Source organism: Dama dama, chromosome 30, assembly GCF_033118175.1.
Source record: "Dama dama isolate Ldn47 chromosome 30, ASM3311817v1, whole genome shotgun sequence".
Taxonomy (NCBI): Eukaryota; Metazoa; Chordata; class Mammalia; order Artiodactyla; family Cervidae; genus Dama; species Dama dama.
The window spans coordinates 38,247,355-38,271,475 of NC_083710.1; positions in this window are offsets into that span (position 1 = coordinate 38,247,355).

The following is a 24,121-nucleotide window of genomic DNA, read 5'->3' on the forward strand; positions in this document are numbered from 1 at the left end:
CTCTACGTGCTTCATCTGGGGCCTCAAAACCTGCCAGCCCCGGGCTCAAGGAGCTGTAGCAGGAGTCAGGATGAAGGCTTGCACGGCTGTGCAGAGTGTCACCAGCAGTGGAGTAAGCGGTAGGCTGCTTTAGGCATTGGTACCCGGACTCGACGGGCTTCCCAGGTGGCGCCAGCGGTTAAGAGACCACCTGATGCATCAGAAGACCTTTGTCCTTTGGGGATTTATAGTCAAACAAGAAAGTGAGTCGTAGTGAACTCAAGTGAGCCAGGAAATGTCCACGACAGATCCTGCAGTGTACAAACATATTTGCACAGCACTCGGGCTCCATGTCACTCTAGAAATCACTGGACCGGAGCATGAATGCTGGACCATGGCTTAAAAAGGGATAAAAGGAAAGAAAACCCTCACATCTAACATGGGAGAACATGTTCTTAATATTTACTGAATAAATAAATGCACATGTATTTCTTCCAAAAATATAGACTTTAAGATCCACAGCTGACCTAGCAACAGTAAGGAGTTTCAGGGAGTCAGAGAGTTAGCGATGGTGCAGGGCATTTTGGAAGCTTCTCCCATGATGGCATTTCCTTCACAACTCACTCTGGCTTAGGCTTAAAAGCCTACTGTGTTTGCAAAATATTGGCGACACTCAGTGGAGGTGTTGGACTGAATTCCAGTCCTAGCACTCCACTGCTTTGTAAGCGGCTAACATTCCATGACTTTTGTGATCTGCACTCCTGGCTTTCACCGTCCAAGTAGGCAAGACATATTTTTACTTGCCTCCATCTGGACAAAGTGTGCGCTTTCACATTTCCGTGTCTCTCCCACAGCTCATGAACCATGGCATGTCTGGAAGCTCACATAGGACCTGGATCCACAGAAAAGCTGGGCTTCTTGCTGGAGATGAACAAAAGCTCTCAACAGTGACCCAAGAGAGCAGACCTGGTGGTTTCGAAGCTTAACAGGCCTTCTTACTACAAGCTTCTTGGGACGGAGAGGGGGTGGGACAGTGGAGAACTGGAAGAAGGGAAGAAATTAGGTAGGAGGAGAAGGTAGGAATCAAATCTATTAAATTTCACAAGATGAGTATATAGAAAGCAAATCTAGCCACCACTGGCATTGCTTGAATTCCATTCTGAGACTTAGTCATTAATAGTTAGCATTTTTTGTGATTATTTTATAGACATGATGTCATTGTGTCACTGTTTTACTAATCATGGATGACACAGTTGCCAGAGACCCAAGTTCTAAAGTAGTGATGTTAGGAGTGGAAAATGTTGCGACGGTGGTGGGAGGAGGGGAGGAGTTCAGGTTAAGTTCAAGGTACTTGGCTTGGATTATTTTGTGGGTGAACCAAATCTAGACTTCTCGGGGGTGTTCTACATCTTAGAACTGCATTGAAGAACTCAAAATTTTATTGTTTAAAAAATACTCTTATAGTTTAAAGCTTCTGAAATGGGAAAGTGAATAAAATCCCAGACATTCCAACAAAAACAGCCTTCTTCTTTTCGACAACTCTAGGTTTAGACATTCCTTAGGTTAACAACCACAGAGCAGACCAGGCTGGCAGAGGAGCCACAGGGCCCCGTCCTTCTGCACAGTGTCCCAGGTGTGGCTGCTCCAACAGACCCGCTCCCCTGGGGTGACAGACGCACCCTTTTCCAATGAGTCAGCTCTTCGCATCAGGTGGCCAAAGTAATGGACTTTCAGCTTCAGCATCAGTCCTTCCAATGAATTCTCAGGGTTGATTTCCTTTAGGATGGACTGGTTTGATCTCCTTGCTGTCCAAGAGACTCTCAAGGGTCTTCTCCAGCACCACAGTTTGAAAGCATCAATTCTTTGGTGCTAAGTTTTCTTTACAGTCCAACTCTTACATCTTTACATGACTACTGGGAATACCATACCTTTGACTATATGGACCTCAAATGGCAAATGGATCCACTTTTCCTCAATACTGTGTTCCTGAGTTCAAACAGTTTCCAGTAAGTCAAAATGTGCAGTGCCCTTTAGCTCTTAGGGCTAAATGTTCAACATGGTGTACATTCTTTTTTTTTTTTTTAACATTTTTTTTTTTTAATTAGTTGGAGGCTAATTACTTCACAACATTTCAGTGGGTTTTGTCATACATTGCATGGTGTACATTCTAAGTCTTGCCTCTGTTTTAATGGCTGTGATTCATCAATGTGTGAATATTTCTGCCAGGGCAGTGATGAACGGAGACAGACTATAAAGTTTCTTGGCCGAGTCAGGAGAAGACCCGGGGGCTGTGTACACCTCGGGTCCACGGTGTGGATTTTTGCTTAATTGTTGCTGTCCTCTTCTCTTCTTCCATCCAAAACCTCAGTTCTGCTTTCAATATATCACCTCTTCACCTTGTTTTATCTTTGCTTCTGAGGACCTAATCAGGAGCATGATCAAAGACAGATGTTTGTTCCTCTCGAATGAGAAGACAGTTCAGTCACTCCTCCACATGTTTCCAAATGGGACTTACGTGAATTAAATGTGGAACAGTAGCGGGACTGGCAGGAAATTATGGGTGGACACCTCACACTGTTGCAGGAAAAAGAACCACGAACACATCCAGCAAGACTCTGTCTCTTCCACTTTTCCCCAGTCATGGCCCCGGAGACCATGAGACTAGTTAAGGATACTGGAAGTTCTCTTAATTCTTAGGCAGAAGAGGCCGGCATAGATGTGAGAGGATCATCGATTGATGGGGTAAGGGGAAGTTGGTCTGATTAAGTGAACATCTTCTTTACTAGGGGCTTCCCTGGTGGTTCAGACAGTAAAGAATCTGCCTGCAAATGCAGGAGACCCAGATTCGATCCATTGGTCAGGAAGATCCCCTGGAGAAGGAATCTTCTCTCCACTCCAGTATTCTTGCCTGGAAATCCCATGGACTGAGGAGCCTGGTGGACTACCGTTCATGGGGTAGCAAAGAGTCAGACCAACTGAGCAACTTTCACTTTCTTTACTAGGGATGCTCCTGTGTAGTGATTACTCACAGAAATTCTCTCGGGGTAAGACAACTCTGCCTACAGAGACTTATGCCCCAAGAAATCCCTCCACTCAGATGTAATTGTGATAGCAGGTATCTGGTGTGATGCTGGGTGTGATATGCAATGGAAACAGAATTATTTAAAACCTCTGAGCCGGGTGATCATATCACCAGCTGAACCCACTGTGAAAAGTTACAAAAATACACAGTGAGAAATCTCCGAGAACTACCTAAGCAGAGCAGATAGAAACGATCCTATTTATTCCTTCAGCTTCACACAGCTAACAAGAAAAACATGTTTGATAAATTCCAGGTATTTCTAAAACAAATCAAACTCAAAGAAGCCAAGATGTGATTCTGAAAAGTAACGAGGCAACCAGAAAATACTGGTTAAAGGGATAATGTCTTTATAAATAAAGATACTGGTTTTAATTAAAAAAATAAATAAACCCCACATTTCACAAGAATTTGAATTTGAATGGGTAATGAATGTGCTACTTCAGAATATGTATTGTTTTCTCGTTGACAAGCACAGAAGTGGGAACAAGTATACGACTAGTTCAAAAGTCAGAGAGAAGCAAAAGTGTGATTATTTTGGGAAAGTGTGAACATTAGAGCTTCACCTTGCTGCTCCCTGTCCATGATCCTCGGCAGTCTTGGCAGAAATGGGGTTTATCTCTCCTTGTCTCTGGTGACTTCTCACCAAGGAGTTGACTTTCTGAGCAGAGGTTTTCTTTATTGTCTCCCTCCTGCATGTGTTTCTGCAGAATCTCAGGGTGAGGCGAGTGGACCGTTGACCTGCAATCCAGATTAAAGTAGAGCCAATAAACTCAGGAATCAGATACATCATATTTTAATGCCATGTTTTTGCAAGTGAAGAATGACATAAAAGCTCACACAGACAGAGGTCCAAATGTTGAATACATACACCAGTTTTCCTCCCTCGCCTCGTCTCACTCAGGCCCTACTAGTAAAGAACATTCTCGCAGGTCGGTTGGTCGGAACAAGCCTGTCCCGTCACCTTGAAACCCCGTTCCTGGTTCTCATCCCACACGCACACCTGTGCCCTGAGAAGCTGGAAGGGAGGAGCATCAGAGAAACAGAAATGCAGCCATCATGCCAGGAACCAGGAGAGTGATGTGAGGAGGGTCAGAGGGATGGAAGAGGCTGCTCAGGTGCAGCTTTGCCTCGATGTGGTCTGAGCCCCCGAAACGTCTCCTCCAACATCACCTGGTTATCGGAGTTTGGGAAAGAGGGTGACACTTTATGAGACCCACTTTTCCCATCTTGAAAGTAATATCTACCTCACAGAATTTTACAATGACACAAGAGACAGAAAAGTCTCGCACAGTCCCTTACATTTACTAGAAGTTCAATCTGTTTAAGTAAAATATGAATTTTTTTCATAACAGCAAAAGAACTCCTGGGGCTTCCCAGGTGACACTAGTGGTAAAGAATCCACCTGCAAATACAGGAGACATAAAAGAAGCAGGTTTGATCCCTGGGTTGGGAAGATCCCCTGGAGGAGGGCATGGCAACCCACTGCAGTATTCTTGCCTGGAGAATCCCATGGACAGAGGAGCCTGGCGGGCTACTGTCCATAGAGTTGCAAAGAGTCAGACGTGACTATGTGACCAAATGACAACAAATATTGTAAATCAACTGTACTTCAATATCCATCCAATCAGTCAATTTCAAGAAAGATTATAAAAAGCAGAAAACAAGAGAAAAATACAAGGATAACTTCTAATTCGTTAAGATTTTTTTTTTAATTTAAACAGCACTGAACACTGTTAATGAAGTGTAACTTTACAAAAACACTGGTGAGACAAAGGTGGGTTTTTTCTTTTAAGAAAAAGTTCTGACATTTTTTAAAGCTAGATCCCAGAGAAGAATGGTCAAAGAACATAAGAAAGAGATTAGAAAAACAGAAATACAAATGCTCAAAATTATGAAAAGGTTATCATCTCCTCTCATATCAAAAGTAACACAAAACTATAACATACTGTTTTTATCAGATTAGCAAACCATTTGATAACACACAGTATTACCAAAGACATAGGAAAATCAAGACTTCCATTCTTTGTCAATGGAGAGAAACACAGCCTCTATGAGGCACACTCAAATGGCACTACTGAAATTCTAAATGCACATTCTTTTTGACCAAACAATTCTGCTTCTAGGAATTTATGCTCCTGTTGTAATTACTCATATATAAGATTTTCCCCAAACAAACAAAAAAAGCCACCCCCCCCAAAAAAAAAAAAAACTGCAGCATTTTTTAAACCTCAAAGGTTTGGGGAAAAAAAACCAAGTGTTTATCAATAAGGCTTTGTTAAAGAAAGGAAAAATAGTATATCCATAAATATCATACCCCACAGCCTTTTGAAAGGAAGGGGCAGCTGGCTTAGAATCATCTTGAAGATCTCAGAAGGGAAGAAAATAAAGCTGTGGAACCACAGGTAAGGAGTCACCAACTACAATAAGAATGAGATGTGTATTGTGTGCTTGGTCACTCAGTCGTGTCTGACTCTCTGCGACCCCATGGACTGTAGCCCGCTAGGCTCCTCTGTCCATGGGATTCTCCAGGCAAAAATACTGGAGTGGGTTGCCATGCCCTTCTCCAGAGGATCTTCCCAATCCAGGGATCGAACCCAGGACTCCTGCATTGGCAGGTGAGTTCTTTACCGTCTGAGCCACCAGGGAAGCCCCCCAAGTGTGCTGACTTTGCATCACACACCCCTGAGAGTCCAGGTGAGAGTGGCCAAGAGCGGGGAGGTAAACTGGGCCCACTTCACTCTGTTCTGTTTGGTGCACTTGGGCTTCTGTACAGAGTGCATTTATTACCTGTCCACTAATTTATTAACTTTTTAAATAGCCTTACCAAATGTTTCTGAAGTGTTTGAAGGATATTACACTCTGCACCCCACTGTCTTGGTTCCTCCTCTGACCATATGGAAAGAACCATGCCTTCACTGAGGACTCTTCAGTCTAATTACCGGGAACAAGGCAGAGTCACAGAGACAGGCTCTTCTGAACTTGTAAACGGTGAGGTTTTGTTTCTGTGCTTGCTTAGAACGTAAGAGGGACAATGCATGTACAATGTGCTTTTAAAGCGTCTCAATGAGGTTTTACTGAAAACATGGTTGTTATTGTCAAAATGGGAAATTCTACTCTCTAAGAAACTTCTAAAATTTGTTTTTCAATTTGATTCTTATGATTCCAGAACATTTTCTTTGAAATGTCTTGTAATACACCATCTGGGTTATTGTGTGACACGCAAATGTAAATTCTATCTAATGATACATCTCCTGCACTCCAGGCAGATTCTTTACTGACTGAGCTACCAGGGAAGCCCTATTATTTTTATACTATCATTTCAAAAATGAGTAAGTATTTTGCAGGTCACTGTCAAGAACTGAAATTGCTGAGTAATAGCATGTGCTTGTTGTTTGTTTTTGTTAAATACATCCTGATGACCTTCTGAAAAAACCTGGACCAAAATTCAGCCCCAGCAGCACTGTCTTGTATGCTGTTTCTTCACATCCTTGACAAGCTGGGCTGTTACATCTTGTTTATTTTTCGTTTGTTTGGAATATGTGGGACATAAAAATGATGTTTTAATTTGCTTCTGTGTAATTATAATTGGGTTTCACAGGTGGCTCAGTGGTAAAGAACCCTCTTGCCAATTCAGGAGACTTGGGTTTGATCCCTCGGCCAGGAAGATCCCCCTGGAGAATGGAATGGAAACCCACTCCAGTATTCTTGCCTGGAGAATCCCATGGACAGAGGGGCTACAGTCCACGGGGTCACAAAGAGCTAGATATGACTTAGTGACAAAACAATAACACTTAACATTACTGTTTTTATGCCTTGTTATATTTGGTATTTTTCTTTTTATAAATTAGTTACTTGTTCATATCTTGTCACCTTTTTTCTATTGAGTTATCTTTCTTTTGTTGATTTTTACCAGCTTTGTGTATATTTGGGATATGAATCATGTCTAATCTGGTCGCAAATATTTTCTTCTAGAATGCGTCTTAACTTTGGATGTTATTTATGATGTTTTCCCCAGCTGTAAGCATTTGTTTGATGCTGATAAATGTCTTTTCCTTGAAGTCTTTGGAATTTTAACTCTTTCTCCAAGAGGCTTTCTCTAGCCCCAAATCACAAGCATTTTCCTTTATTTCCTTCTGTCATATTTGGAAAATCAAATGATTTCAATTTCCATCTATACTACTCTCAACTCAGAGGCCCAGGGGACCTAGAAACATCATTTCTGGATTCTGCTTTGACAGCAGTGCCTCTGCATATCATTTCCTGTTCCCAGACCGACACTGCCAAAGTCCTAGATGACTTAGGGATGCTTCCCCGTGGGCTCCTCCACTGGGTGGAGCCCACGTGTGTCTTTTGGGAATCTGCTCAGGGCAGCAGGCCACCTCTCAGGGGGGTGCTTAACCAGCCTCCATCTTGCTGAGGATGAACCAAAGGACTTGGCTGGAGAGCTGACCCTGCAGGTTGATAGATCCTGGCACACAGGACAAGGTCAAGAATAGCATCTCTCTACATTAGACCCCAGAGATTGTTATCATCCTGTCATCAGTAACCACCTCGCCACTCTGCCTAACAATGCAAATCAGAGGCCATGTCAGAGCCAAACTACTCAGCAAAGGTGGAATAACTGACCTCATGTAGATTGCACCCAAGCATCTTAATTCAGAGAGAAACAGTCCTTCCATTCTAAAAACATATCTGCATTTGCATGTACTTTCAGTAATAAGTGAATTGCTGTTTTTTTGTTTTGTTTTAATTTTTTTTTTAACAAGTAGGAGTTGGCACGTGCAATGTTGTATGTTTTCCAGTGACTTTTCTTTCGAATGACTCATAGGTACCTTCAAATAATAGGAATAATGTGGTGTATTACTATTTTTTTTCTTTTGTGTGCCTTTCCCTCTTAGCAATTACTCAGCACGGTACACTATTGTTAGCAAGCTGGTCGAGTTTCAGAGTCTCATCTCAGATCTGAGACCAGTGTGAAGTCCCCCCGGCTCAGCTGCAGCTGTCCGAGGGGAGGCCTCATTGCTATTTTCAGGCAGTCCTTGGTGTTTCTCCTCAACCCTTATTATCTGGAAAAATCTCTAAATAGGTTCTATAAATGGAAGTTTCAGCTGCTTTTACCAAGAGTAACTTGGATTATAAGGTTTTAAGGTCATACATTTTTATCTGGAACTAACTCATACTCTAAGGGTTGGATTTGACCATCATATATCACCAATTTAAAAAGAAAAGAAGGAAGAAAATTCAACATTCTGCTTTCTGAACGTATATATATATATACACACACACACACACACACACACACATATATATATAGGCATAAGTTTAGAAAGGTATGAAAAACACAGATCTGGGGAAATAGGACAACCCATAGTAGTGGTGCTAGTGGTAAAGAACCCGCCTACTAATACAAGAAATGAAAGAGACTCGGATTTGGTCCCTGGGTCGGGAAGATCCCTGGAGAAGGAAATGGCAACCCACTCCAGTATTTCTTGCCTGGAGAATCCCATGGACAGAAGACAGAGGAACCTGGAGGGCTCCAGTCTATGGGGTCACAAAGAGTCAGTCATGACTGAGCTCACACACACACACACAGTAGCAGGAGTCTAGGCTAGAGCTGATAGAAGACAAACTGGGTGAAACCAGTCTGAGATCAGCAACAGGTAATGGCTGATGCATGGAACCTGGGACTGACATCAGTTTCTGGTGATTTCCAGCTTCGAAAGTAAACTTCAGGACTTCCCTGTGCCTTTAGGATTTGCTGGCTAGGCTCTGCATACCCATCCCAACCAGCAGGGAAGCACGGGAGGGCTCTGCCTAGACAGAATCTTGATGAAGATGAAGGCAAGTGGGCAGAAGAGGAGGCCAGAAGTCCAGGGAAGGAGGTGATGGTGTAGGTGTGGTACCCCTGCTGCAGCAGCATGGAAGTCAGCATGTGGAGGAGGCTGATGGGGTTGGGGGGAGAGGAGGCCAAGGGATGCATGAGAGGAAGGGACCACACAGATGAACTGTCTGCCCCTCACCCCCACCTTGGGAGAGTGAATTTGGGGGCTAAAGAATAGGGGGACCAGGGAAAGTCAATGGGCTTTCAGGGGCTGTTTACCCTAGAAGGTATCTGGAGACAATACGAGTGAAGACTGGAATTCCTGTACAGCATCTCACAGGACTCCAGGGCCGGCTGACATGGTCCCCGCCCCACCAGCCCTGCCCTGCCAGCTTCCTCCAGTCACCAGGCCATTTCCTGAGTTGCCAAGTCAAACGCCACCCTGCCCAGTATTTCATCTTCCTTTTACTTTGCACCATCCTCTCCCAGATATGTTCTTGTCTCTTTCTTCAGTTAGCATGGGCTCTCCTCTCTGAAACATGACTTCTATCTTGGTCGCTGTGTTCAAGAACACCCTTAGTTACTTCCTCCAGGCTCCAGCCTGGAACCCAGAGCATCTCTTCCTCTGATGACCCCACAGGAAGTCCTCCAACTCTGACCAGAATCCCAAGTTACCTACTGCCTCACGACCATATCAAAGCATCTCTTCTCACATACTTCATGTAAATGACAGTCTTTCCAACCATAGCATTTCTCTCCTTCTTCCAGAAAATTTCTTTAGATATCTGATTATGTGGCAAAAAAGTGGGGATAATTCCATCACAGTGGCCTTGACTCCTACTTGTGTGTGCAAACAATGTGGCAACAGCTTTCATCAGCTCATGGATAAAAATTTTCTACTTTTTAAAAATACTTCAAAGAAATGTCAGCACATTTATTCAGAATGGTGGATTTTAATAAAATATTGTTCACATCAGATGATTTCATTAAGTTTTTAGGTTGTGCTGTGTGTGCTCAGTCCTCAGTTCTGTCTCTTTCCTACCCCATGGATTATAGCCCACTAGGCTCCTCTGTCCATGGGATTCTTCAGGCAAGAATACTGGAGTGGGTTACCATTTCCTCCTTCAGGAGACCTTCCTGACCCACGGATCAAACCCGTGTCGCCTGCGTCTCCTGCATTGCAGATGGATTCTTTATCACTGAGCCACCTGAGACGTGTTTAGGTAATCACCTTAAAAATAAAATATTAGGAAACTTAAACAAAGGATCGTAACCTATCCCAATTCATGTGGAAATATATTTTGTTATAATTAACCAAACTGATTTGAAGCCCTGTGAAGAAGCAAGGAGTAATTCTTTTTTAACTTGTAACTGTAGTAATGATTATTTACCAATTTACCATAAGATCTTAGCTATTATGCTAAGTAGAGACAATGTCAAAGCCCTGACTCAGGGTAAGAAGAAAACTCTATGGTCCCAACCTCTGTTCTGGAGAAGGAGTCACTCGGGTCTGCTTGATTGACAAGCAGTGGAAGTTGGAAATGTCCACTTCACATTAAGCCGGTTGGCCACATTCTGTAACTTTTGACAGTCATTCACAGTCCTGCCTTCCAAGAGCAAAGCTGAACAGTCTACTATCTATTCAACACAACAGAACTCCAGACACTTGAAAGGCCACCGTGAGCCTTCTCTTATCTGGGCTGAAGAGCCCCTGCTTATGAAGTGTGGTGTTCGTAACTTCCAGACCCTTCACACTACTTCATAAACAGCCCTTTGAGATGGTGCTGCCCAAAAAATAAGCCTTGTGTTCCATGTCTGACCAGGGCTGAAAAGAGGGCTATGAGGTCTTTCTTGACCAAGAGCTTCAGCCCCGTGGTTCAGTCAGAGACTCACCAGACTTAAAGGAGGTGGCACCATGCTGATTGTTTTTAATGTCACAGGCAACTAAAAATCCAAGATGCTGCTTTGCCCTCTGACCCCACCCAGGACACAATACACAGTACACAACACATACACAGGAACAACCAGACAACCTGACTTTCCAATCCCAGACAGAAATACACCATTGGAATCCAAATTCAAGACTTTACCTTCTTCTTAGTTCAATCCAGCATCCTACTTGTGGTATGCTTCATTCATTTCCTGTGCTGGCAGCCACTTCTCTCAGCTTCTGCGAACTAAATAACAATAAATAATTTATTCACTGAAGTCACAGATTTTCATGGGTATAAATAGCATGAGAACCAACACTAAGGGCTCCTCTTGATTAAATGCTCTTTGGGTATCATTTAAATAGTGCAGCTCAAAAAGGAGGCAATGTCAAGTACTTGTTTCTAAAATTTAAAATATACAAAAGCTCTAGCAATGTCCCTAAAACTTTAGATCAGTAAGCATGTAAATTTTACAAAAGAACCATTAAGAAATAAAAATAAGGTAATACATTATTAAATTAATGAGTATTTGATTACATACTAGATTATTTGAATGGCAATGCGTCCTCAAAATGTCCTCAAAAGTTGATGGCAAGTCATTTGATCCACAGCTCAAGTCCTTCATCCAGTAGGTTTCATTTCCTTTGCTTTTTCACTGCCCACCTGGACATTACTGCTCCTCACCAGTTTATCTTTATCTCCCATAAGCTTAGTTTTCACACGCCATCCTAGTCAGAAAGTCTGTTGAGTGGCCTACCACGCCCAACACTCTAGAAACTGCTCCACAGATGACAGCAAGTGTCTATGTGCTGCTAACAACTTACATCTCCCTCCTGCCTGTCATGGAACACAAATTCTCACCAGGGAATTGACCTGCCTTCCTTCCCTTCTGCATTATTTTCCAGGAACAAGCGCTGCTGTTGTTGAAAGGATTTATTTATTCCATTGACTCCTCTTTGCCAGCTGCAATGCTAATCCACCCCCTTAACCTGTGTGATTATGCTTTACAATAAACTTAAAATCCACCTCAGGTGACTTAGAATGTCTGCAAGCTTCCGTGGGACTCCAGTCCCCCTTTTAATGGGAATTGCTGGGGACGCCCGGAGGATTTCATTCCTGCGGGCGTTCCGACGAAGCCCCAGGCGGCCACGGCAGAGAGTGCTTTGAATGACATTTGCTCTTGCTTTCTTCTTCCATCAGCAGTACATGATGCCAGCTTCAAAATGACAAAAATAGTCTTCCAGAGGGCCTCCCCGTGCAGCTTAGATGTTGGCTTAAGAAGAAACTTGAAAGAAATTATATGTTGCATTGTGCTCGAAACTTTCATTCTTTTGTCAACTATAGTAGGGAACCAACTCCTCCCCCACCCCACCAGCGTTTCAACTCCGGCATCTTTTGTTGAGAGAGTGAAAAAGGTAGATATAAGAATTCTAACCCATAATTTGGTGCTAACATAATGGAAAGAGACATGTAGCCACATAATAACTACATGTTTCGGCAGATTACTCAGTAACGTATTTTTTTGAATTATCAAGTTTCTTTAAACGTAATTACCATGTTACCTGACAACCTCAGATCTCCTTGCAGTTCTCCAGAATATAAAATGCTGTCATCTTTCTGTCATTACGATTTGTTTATAATGGAGCAGGTACCTGGCAGAGAGCTCCACCGTGCAGCCTGACAACCTGGCCATCTACTGGGCCTTCGTGCTGTAATTAGCGGGCAGATTCCTGAGTGGTACCTGAAGCTTGGAGAATGAAAATCATGTTCATTATTAGAAAATCCCATGAACAATTCACAGTATCACAGACTCCACCCTTGCAGCTTTCACTGAGTACCACTCCCCCACACACCTTGTTCCGCTTTGTTAAAACTCTGCAACATTCTAAAGGGCTCGACAGGAATATTACATGAGGAAGAAGGCTTCCAAATTAAGAACAGGTTTGTCAAAATCACCTTGTTTTTCTACAATGTGATTATAAGGCACAGTTCAGCACAGAAGATTTAAATTTGGAAGTTCTCAAATTACTAGGATCAGCAGAGACTTTGCTGTAACCCAGCTGCACCTGTCTGGTGGTCCCACAATACGCCTCCTAAAATAGCATTATTTTAAGACTCAAAGGACATTTTTCTTCGGTGAAAGCTTATATGAACTTGACAGCTCCAGTTTTGTTTTATTTTTATTTGTATGAAAGGGTATCTGTTGTTCCTCCTTCAGGAAAATGCATTATCTCAGGGAAGAATTTCTAGACGTTTGACTCACACGGGTTATTTCTTGTTGGCTGGCTCGGGTGAGGGGAAGGTGAAATTAGGAGACCAGAGCCTTGGATGCAAACAACATGTGCTTGTATGTGTGACCACATGGCCACCAATGACACCTGGCTGCAGACAGCAATCTTTATTTAAGGGCAGAGTCATTAGGAACTAAGCCTAGAGGAGAAGCCAATACAAACATCACCTGAACTAGAAGAAACATTCCACCCTGCCTATTTATGTCAGGACCTGGAGATCATCTCTCTACACGGACAGCAGTAGAGGCTGTTGAATAATGTGAAGATGGTACATGTTTCCAGGAAAAAGTCAATATTTCACCACTCTGACTTCACATCGCCGGTAACTCTGCCAGATCTTACTCTAAAGCTGAGCATCTAAAGAAAGAACTTAGAATTACAATCAACCGTGGGTGCCTAAACGTGCCTACAGATTGAAAACTCCTCTTGGGAAATCAGGGTCAGAGTTTTGAACTGTATCAGTAATTACCACCCCTGAAGACTAGGCAAACGCTTGTCTTGAGAAAAAGCATTGATGGGGAGGCAGATGCACTCCAGGAAACTCCTGAAAGCATGAACGCATGGAGATTTCTCTTCTCACCTGTGGCCATGTTAGTGACTGCGGGGAAGACAACACGTTTCTCCCGGGTGCTCAAAGCTGTGAAGTGGCTCCTCTGCATTTTGTTTCTTTGGAAGCCGTCCTTCACCTCGCTTCAACCACTGGGCTACTTCTCCTGTATTGAACCCCACTCTGGAGTGGCGGGGGAAATATCTACTATTTAAATGATGCTATAATGTCCATGCATCTCAAATTCTCTTCCTGAATCCTTGCTAAGAATTTGTTGAGACAAAGAGCTTGTTCGCTGTGCATTTTTATAAACAGTGGTTGCTGTGCTACAAAAAGATCATACTGAACTTTCATCAAAAATGCATGAAAGTAACGATTTCCTCTTAATGTCACCAGCCTTGGATACCTGAAGTGACTTTTTCTGAAACTCCAGTGGGTGAAAACTGTATCCTTTTTTTGTTTAAATGTGCATTTTCTTTATAGTGAGTTTGACACTGGAAGTGTGTCTCTTTCCTGTTTGCATCTCTGACATGTCACTTCTTAGCCCCTTGGTCTTTGTTATTAATTTTCTATTTGGGTAGCTCCTTCCTTTCCAGGAAAACCATAGTGTGTGGTGGTCTTAACCCTGCAGGGACCCTGGACCCAGAACCACAGGTCTGAGTTCTAACTCGTCTTATGCTACTTCCGTCAACTCGCTTCATCTTTCTAAGCCTCCAGTTGCTCTTTTGAAAAATGTGGATGTAAGTAACACTTACCTCACAGGTTTGGAATCAGGATTAAACATCTATACAAGTGGAGTTACAAAATACACACTGAATACACATGAGCTATTATTTTATTACCATTTTGTTGTATCTAAGATCTTTATAATAAATAACTCTTTCTCAGATGTTTTGCAAGTATTTCTTTTAATTGTGTTCATGGTATCCCTTACAGCAGGGGTCCCCAACCTCCGGAATCTAATGCCTGATGATCTGAGGTGGAGCTGATGTAATAATAATGGAAATAAAGTGCACAATACATGTAACGCATTTGAGTAATCCTGAAACCACCCCCCACCCCCAGTCCATGGAAAATTTGTCTTCCATGAAATCGGTCCCTGGTGCCAAAAGGTTGGGGACTGTTGCCTTACATGACAGATACCTGAAAATATATATAGCTCAATTTTGTCACTATCCCTACTAGGTTTTCTGCAAAGCATAATAATTTACTCTTTTTAATAATTTTAGGGACTTTTAATGCTTCACTGAATTGTAAAATATCTCAGATTATGAAATACATATTTCAGATACTTCATAATATCATTTCCTTAAATCTATTAATATCTCCGTTAATAGAATAAAATTTAAAATGGCTAAATAAGCTATTTTTTATATTTCTGATTTATTATTTTGATCCTTTGACTTTTGATTTATTTTTTATTTTATTTAAATTATCATACAGTAAAATTGACTATTTTTTCCATCATGCTATTATATCAGTACTATCAACATTAATGCTTATATAGATTCATGCAACCACCTGATATTTTAGACATTTCACAATCTGAGATAATTTATAATCAAATGAAATATTATAAGGGCTTAAAGTTATTAAAAAGAGAAAATTAATATGCATTGCATAAAATCTTGTTACTATAAACATAAAATTAAGGTGGACAAATTTCCATATATTCAAATGCCATGTAAGCGGCACCATGAGCAATGAGAATAATCTGATAAAACTCCTGGTTCCCCAGCACAGAACCTGAGAAATAAAACCCAGTAAAGCCCTCCCGGATATAACCACCATCCTGAACTTTAAATAATTCTATAGAGCATTTTGTATATTTTGTGAACTCAAGCTTACCGATTATATAATACAAATAGTCTATGTCCTTTATAATTTTTGTCTGCTTGACTTTAGTTACTATGCCAGGTGTATGGTGGATTTTTTGATATCTTCTTAATTATTTATATATTTTAAAGCTGTATAATGATATGTACACCAGTGTAGAATGCCAAAATTTCCTGGTGATTTAAACTGGGATAATTTATGATAATGCAATGACTCTGTTTATACTTCATGATGTATTTTTCATTACAGATTGCTTTCTAATATTAATATGGCTATTTAAGCTGTTTTTTTATTTTCTAATATATGTCCTTTATCTCAGTTTCAAACTGAAAAATATTCTACTTTTTTTCTCACTATTAACTTGATTGTTTTATCCTTTGCTCTGTTCTTTTAATGATCACTTTATATATTATAGTATGTGTTCACAATTTAGAAAATTCAGATGCTAATAATTACTTTTATTGGATAATGCAAGGACTTGAAATATGTAAATATTTAAAATAACTTCATCTAGTAAATTTTAATGCTATTTTGGTGTCTATTTGATTTAAATAGTAAATATTTGTACTTACACACAATTTAGCATTTACAATGATCTTCATTCTTTCCTGTATCTGATATTTTGTTTTTCTTTTGAGGTATAATAGACATAAAGCGTTATATTAGTTTTAGGTGTGCAACTCCTAATGACTCAACATTTGTTTGTATTGTGAAATGATTACCATAATCTAGTCAAGTCACTTGTTGCTTCTTCAGTATCCTCTGTCCTGTTCTGAAAGAAATTCTAGTGCCTTAAATTACACCTTTAGACACCTAAGAGTGCATGGTCTAAAGCAATGATGCTAAAGTTCATGTTGAAGTCTCATTCAGATGCTTCAAAATAAGTCAAAGATTATTTCTTCCAGTTAATCAAGATGTTTCAGGGTGCTCTTTTCTCACATCTTCATACCCATATTGTCCCTTGAACATTAACAGATGGTGCATCTGTCACCCGTATAAACCGACCTGGGAACTGTCATTCTACACAGAGGATGGTCAAGATCCACTCAGGGAAGACTGTCTGAGGTGCTGTGTCAAATGGGGGTCCTTGAGCTACTTGAGCTTCAAGTGGACCGCAAACATATTGTTGGTAGAGCCAACTCTTGTCCATCTCCTCATTAATAATTCCTAAAATCCCTCTAGTAACCAATCCTCAGTTCACTTGGAAAATGTTCACTGTAGGGAATGCTTTTTCAAAGGGGGACTAAGACAGCCAAAGAAAACTACAACCATGGGAAAAAGGACAGGGTGTCACAGAGTTTTTGGTGATTGCACTTAGAAAAGGAAAACCATTATAAGATGTGAGGTAAGTTGTGTTCAGACTAGATGTTTTTAAGCAATAACAGACACACTTCTTAGTCATGCAGTCCTTGATGGTTTATTCGCTAAGTCATGTCCAACTCTTGCGACCCCATGGACTGTAGCCTGCCAGGCTTCTCTGTCCGTATTATTTTCCAGGCAAGAAAACTGGAGTGGTTTGCCATTTCCTTCTCCAGTGCAGTCCTTCCCTGGAAGGGAAGTCTACATACAGACATTAAACAGACATATCCCCCATTAGAAATAGGTTTCCACTGTTGCTGTTTGGCAGAAACCAGCACAACATGATAAAAAAATTTTTTTAATATATTTAAATTAAAAAAAAAAAAAGAAATAGTTTTTCAGAATGCACATAGCTCCTTCTCAATGTCATTTTCTCACCCTGGATATGTTCTTTACAGTCTACCAACTCTTTCATCAACTATCTAAAATAAAGCAAGTATTTTCTGTCAAACATAAATTCTCCTGAAGGTATACAAGAAGAAATTTTAAAAATCAAACTTAGAGAATACTTAATTTGTTCTCAAGCTACCAGACACCTGCCCCATTCTCTTTAAACTCTCACTAAACTCATTTAGTCTCTTTTTTAAAGTGTGTTTTAAATTCACAATAGATGGTATGTCTAAATACTAGATCATAGAATTATTTAAATTTATTTTAATTTTCCTTCAAATTCCATATTTATTCTAAATTGGAAACTTCTTTATTTCTATCTTAGTTCCAGTATCAGAACTGGTTTGCTTTTCATTTACTACCAGCCAGGGCAGAAGCCCCACTTCATGTGGTGTCCTCACTCAGCTTCTGCCATGAAATGGCTCCACCATTCAACCTGATTCCACCCAAGGGTCTGCCATCCCCTGACTGAGAACTTATTGATGCCTTTCTCTTTGTGATTGAAAAAATACTATTTGATAACTGAATTAGTCCCAATTTCTTGGAAGTACTTCTAGTAGCACCTGAAAAATATTAGAAGTCTCTGTACATTAAAGTAGTCATGATAAATTAATTGAGAAGTAAAAATCAAGTTGCTTTTGATACAATTTTATAGTGCTATAATAAATAAATTGCATTTGTAAGCTGGTTATTAAAACTGGAAGCTAAACCTTGGCAAAGGTCTAAGAGTACAGCAGACAGTAGCAACTTGCTGGAAAAAAAAAAACTAAGGAAAGGAAAGAACCCTAACAAGAGATGGATTGAATAAATTTTTCTGGAACTCTCTTGAATCATCAAAAAAGCAAGAGAGTTTCAGAAAAACATCTACTTTTGCTTTATTGACTTTGCCAAAGCCTTTGACTATGTGGATCACAAAAAACTGTGGAAAATTCTTCAAGAGGTGGGAATACCAGACCACCTGACCTGCCTCTTGAGAAACCGGTATGCAGGTCAGGAAGCAACAGTTAGAACTGGACATAGAACAATGGGCGGGTTCCAAATTGGAAAAGGAGAACATCAAGGCTGTATGTTGTCACCCTGCTTATTTAACTTATATGCAGAGTATATCATGAGAAATGCTGGACTGGATGAAGCACAAGCTGGAATCAAGATTGCTGGGAGAAATATCAATAATCTCAGATATGCAGATGACACCACTCTTATGGCAGAAAGTGAAGAGGAACTAAAGAGCCTCTTGATGAAAGTGAAAGAGGAGAATGAAAAAGTTGGCTTAAAACTCAACATTCTGAAAACTAAAATCATGGCATCTGGTCCCATCACTTCATGGCAAATAGTTGGGGAAACAATGGAAACAGTGAGAGACTTTATTTTGGGGGGCTCCAAAATCACTGCGATGGTGACTGCAACCATGAAATTAAAAGACGCTTGCTCCTTGGAAGAAAATTTATGACCAATATAGATAGCATATTAAAAAGCAGAGGCATTACTTTGCCAACAAAGGTCTGCCTAGCCAAAGTTATGGTTTTTCCAGTAGTTATGTATGGATGTGAGATTTGGACTATAAAGAAAGCTGAGCACCAAAGAATTTATGCCTTTGAACTGTGGTGTTGGAGAAGACTCTTGAGAGTCCCTTGGACTGCAAGGAGATCCAATCAGTCCATCCTAAAGGAAATCAGTCCTGAATAGTCATTGGAAGGACTGATGCTGAAGCGGAAGCTCCAGTACTTTGGCCACCTGATGTGAAGAGCTGAGTCCTTAGAAAAGACCCTGATGCTGGGAGGGAATGGGGGCAGGAGGAGAAGGGGATGACAGAGGATGATATGGTTGGATGGCATCACCAACACAATGGGCATGAGTTTGAGTAGGCCCCAGGAGCTGGTGATGGACAGGGAAACCTGGTGTGCTGCAGTCCATGGGGTCACAAAGAGTTGGACATGACTGAGCGACTGAACTGAACTGAAAAATCAAGTTGCTTCTGATAAAATTTTATAGAGCTGCAATAAACTCAATTGCATTTGTAAGCTGGTTATTAAAACTGGAAGCTAAACCTTGGCAAAGGTCCAGAAAGAGTAATGCAGACAGTAGTAACTTGTTCGAAAGAAAAAACTAAGGAAAGGAAAGAACCCTAAAAGAGGTGTATTGAATCAATTTAGGAATGGTGAGACCTGGTTTGTTGGGTGTATCTAACACCTTGAATGGGCTTCCACACTAGACTGCCTTTATTGACTCCCACATATGATGAGTCACAAGTCTCAATTTCTGAGCACTTTCTTTTGGCTGATCATCCTCTTATTAAAGAACTTCATAAACTGTGTGTGATTCCAGGTTCCACATGTAATCGTTTCTCACTTTCTGGACATGCCACCATCATGTCGTCAAAGGCTAATAAAGTGATTCATTTAAGATGCCTGTACAAGACACTCGTCAGATCACTATTATCCAAAGCAGTGAATTTTTTTAAATGCATAATAAAATCCTTCCATGTGTAAAGTACTACTGAGGGTATTTAGTATTTAGGGTATTATTAAAACAGTCCTTCCTCTGGAGACATACTTCATTTCTGATTCAAATGAAGAGTCCTAAATGAAACAGGAAAGAAAATGTCAGCTGTCAAATAAAAGCTAAATTCACAAGACAAAATAAACCTAACTGCAAGACAACCTTACTACACTTTATCTCTGTGTAGTAAGAAATGTGGGCTCAAGGGAATGACAGAGAGAGGGAGCTGGAGGCGGGACTCGGCCATGAGAGCTGTGATAGAACCATGTCTTAGAAGAAGATCCACTTGGAGTGATTTGAAGGGCTGCAGAAAATGAAAATCTTTGATATTCCCATTCCTGCAACAAGACAAGCCTCCCAAACCAGGTGTGGTATTCGTAATAAATATCTTTTCACTTTGAGACCCACAAAGTTTCTTTTTTGTTCTTCAGTGGTCACTTCTACCATTACCAAGAGGTGTTAAAAATCTTTCATTTACAAAATGTTTCAGTAGCATCCTTTTGGTGGTTATCTAAGACAATGATGACCAGTATTCTCAGTATTCTTGGCTTGAGAACCCTGTGAACAGTATGAAAAGGAAAAAAGATAGGACACTGAAAGAGGAACTCCCCAGGTCGGTGGGTGCCCAATACGCTAATGGAGATCGGTGGAGAAATAACTTCAGAAAGAATGAAGGGATGGAGCCAAAGCAAAAACAACACCCAGTTGTGGATGTGACTGATGACAGAAGCAAGGTCTGATGCTGTAAAGAGCAATATTGCATAGGAACCTGGAATGGTAGGTCCATGAATCAAGGCAAATTGGAAGTGGTCAAACAGGAAATGACAAGAGTGAACATCAACATTCTAGGAATCAGTGAAATAAAATGGACTGGAATGGGGAATTTAACACAGATGACCATTATATCTACTACTGTGGGCAAGAATCCATTAGAAGAAATGGAGTAGCCATCACAGTCAACAAAAGAGTCTGAATGGCAGTACTTGGATGCAATCTCAAAAATGACAGAATGCAAAACTAAACAAATGGGACCTAATGAAACTTAAAAGCTTTTGCACTACAAAGGAAACTATAAGTAAGGTGAAAAGACAGCCCTCAGATTGGGAGAAAATAATAGCAAATGAAGAAACAGACAAAGGATTAATCTCAAAAATATACAAGCAACTCCTGCAGCTCAATTCCAGAAAAATAAATGACCCAATCAAAAAATGGGCCAAAGAACTAAACAGACATTTCTCCAAAGAAGACATACAGATGGCTAACAAACACATGAAAAGATGCTCAACATCACTCATTATTAGAGAAATGCAAATCAAAACCACAATGAGGTACCATTACACGCCAGTCAGGATGGCTGCTATCCAAAAGTCTACAAGCAATAAATGCTGGAGAGGGTGTGGAGAAAAGGGAACCCTCTTACACTGTTGGTGGAAATGCAGACTAGTACAGCCGCTATGGAAAACAGTGTGGAGATTTCTTAAAAAACTGGAAATAGAACTGCCATATGACCCAGCAATCCCACTTCTGGGCATACACACTGAGGAAACCAGATCTGAAAGAGACACGTGCACCCCAATGTTCATCGCAGCACTGTTTATAATAGCCAGGACATGGAAGCAACCTAGATGCCCATCAGCAGATGAATGGATAAGGAAGCTGTGGTACATATACACCATGGAATATTACTCAGCCATTAAAAAGAATTCATTTGAACCAGTCCTAATGAGATGGATGAAACTGGAGCCCCTTATACAGAGTGAAGTAAGCCAGAAAGATAAAGAACATTACAGCATACTAACACATATATATGGAATTTAGAAAGATGGTAACGATAACCCTATATGCAAAACAGAAAAAGAGACACAGAAATACAAAACAGACTTTTGAACTCTGAGGGTGGGATATTTCAAAAGAACAGCATGTATACTATCTATGGTGAAATAGATCACCAGCCCAGGTGGGATGCATGAGACAAGTGCTCGGGCCTGGTGCACTGGGAAGACCCAGAGGAATCGGGTGGAGAGGGAGGTGGGAGGGGGGATCGGGATGGGGAATACGTGTAAATCTATGGCTGATTCATATTAATGTATGACAAAACCCACTGAAATGTTGTGAAGTGATTGGCCTCCAACTAATAAAAAAATAAATAAATAAAAAATTTAAAAAAAAATCTGAAAAAAAAAAAAAAAATGACAGAATGACTTCTGTTCATTTGCAAGGCAAGCCATTCAATATCACGGTAATCCAAGTCTATGTCCCGACCAATAACACTGAAGAAGCTCATGTTGAACGGTTCTATGAAGACCTACAAGACCTTTTAGAACTAACACCCAAAAAAGATGTCCTTTTCATTATAGGGGACTGGAATGCAAATGTAGGAAGTCAAGAAACACCTGGAGTAACAGGCAAATTTGGCCTTGGAGTACAGAATGAAGCAGGCAAAGGCTAATAGAGTTTTGCCAAGAGAACACGCTGGTCATAGCAAACACCCTCTTCCAACTGCACAAGAGAAGATGCTACACATGGACATCACCGGATGGCTGACACCAAAATCAGACTAATTATATTCTTTGCAGCCAAAGATGGAGAAGCTCTATACAGTCAGCAAAAACAAGACTGGGAGCTGACTGTAGCTCAGATCATGAACTCCTTATTGCCAAATTCAGACTTAAATTGAAGTGGGGAAAACCACTAGACCATTCAGGTATGACCTAAATCAAATCCCTTATGATTATACAGTGGAAGTGAGAAATAGATTTAAGGGACTAGATCTGATAGACAGAGTGCCTGATGAACTATGGAGGGAGGTTCGTGACATTGTACAGGAGATAGGGATCAAGACCATCCCCAAGAAAAAGAGATGCAAAAAGGCAAAATGGCTGTCTGAGGAAGCCTTACAAATAGCTGTGAAAAGAACAGACGCAAAAAGCAAAGGAGAAAAGGAAGATATAAGCATCTGAATGCAGAGTTCCAAAGAATAGCAAGGAGAGATAAGAAAGCCTTCCTCAGTGATCAGTGCAAAGAAATAGAGAAAAACAATAGAATGGAAAAGACCAGAGATCTCTTCAAGAAAATTAGAGATACCAAGGGAATATTTCATGCAAAGATGGGTTCAATAAAGGACAGAAATGGTATGGACCTAACAGAAGCAGAAGATATTAAGAAGAGGTGGCAAGAATACACAGAAGAACTGTACAAAAAAATCTTCATGACCCAGATAATCACAATGGTGTGATAACTCACCTTGAGCCAGACATCCTGGAATGTGAAGTCAAATGGGCCTTAGGAATCATCACTATGAACAAAGCTAGTAGAGGTGATGGAATTCCACTTGAGCTATTTCAAATCCTAAAGGATGATGATGTAAAAGTGCTGCACTCAATATGCCAGCAAATTTGGAAAACTCAGCAATGGCCACAGGACTGGAAAAGGTCAGTTTTCATTCCAATCCCAAAGTAAGGCAATGCCAAATTTGCTCAAACTACCGCACAATTGCACTCACCTCACACACTTGTAAAGTAATGCTCAAAATTCTCCAAGCCAGGCTTCAGCAATATGTGAACCATGAACTTCCAGATGTGCAAGCTGGATTTAGAAAAGACAGAGGAACCAGAAGTCAAATTGCCAACATCTGCTGGATCATCAAAAAAGCAAGAGAGTTCCAGAAAAACATCTATTTCTGCTTTATTGACTACGTGAAAGACTTTGACTGTGTGGATCACAATAAACTGTGGAAAATTCTGAAAGAGATGGGAATATCAGACCACCTGACCTGCCTCTTGAGAAACCTGTATGCAGGTCAAGAAGCAACAGTTAGAACTGGACATGGAACAACAGACTGGTTCCAAATAGGAAAAGGAGTACATCAAGGCTGTATATTGTTACCCTGCTTATTTAACTTATATGCACAGTACATCATGAGAAATGCAGGACTGGATGAAGCACAAGCTGGAATCAAGACTGGTGGGAGAAATATCAATAACCTCAGATATGCAGATGACACCACCCTAGTGGCAGAAAGTGAAGAAGAACTAAAGAGCCTCTTGAAAGTTAAAGAGGAGAGTGAAAAAGTTGGCTTAAAGCTCAACATTCAGAAAACTAAAATCATGGCATCTGGCTCATCACTTCATGGCAAGTAGATGGAGAAACAGTGGAAACAGTGGCTGATTTTATTTTGGGGGGCTCCAAAATCACTGTGATGGTGATTGCAGCCATGAAATTAAAAGATGCTTACTCCTTGGAAGGAAAGTCATGACCAACCTAGATAGCATATTAAAAAGCAGAGACATTACTTTGTCAACTAAGGTCCATCTAGTCAAGGCTATGGTTTGTCCGGTGGTCATGTACGGATGTGAGAGTTGGACTCTAAAGAAAGCTGAGTGCTGA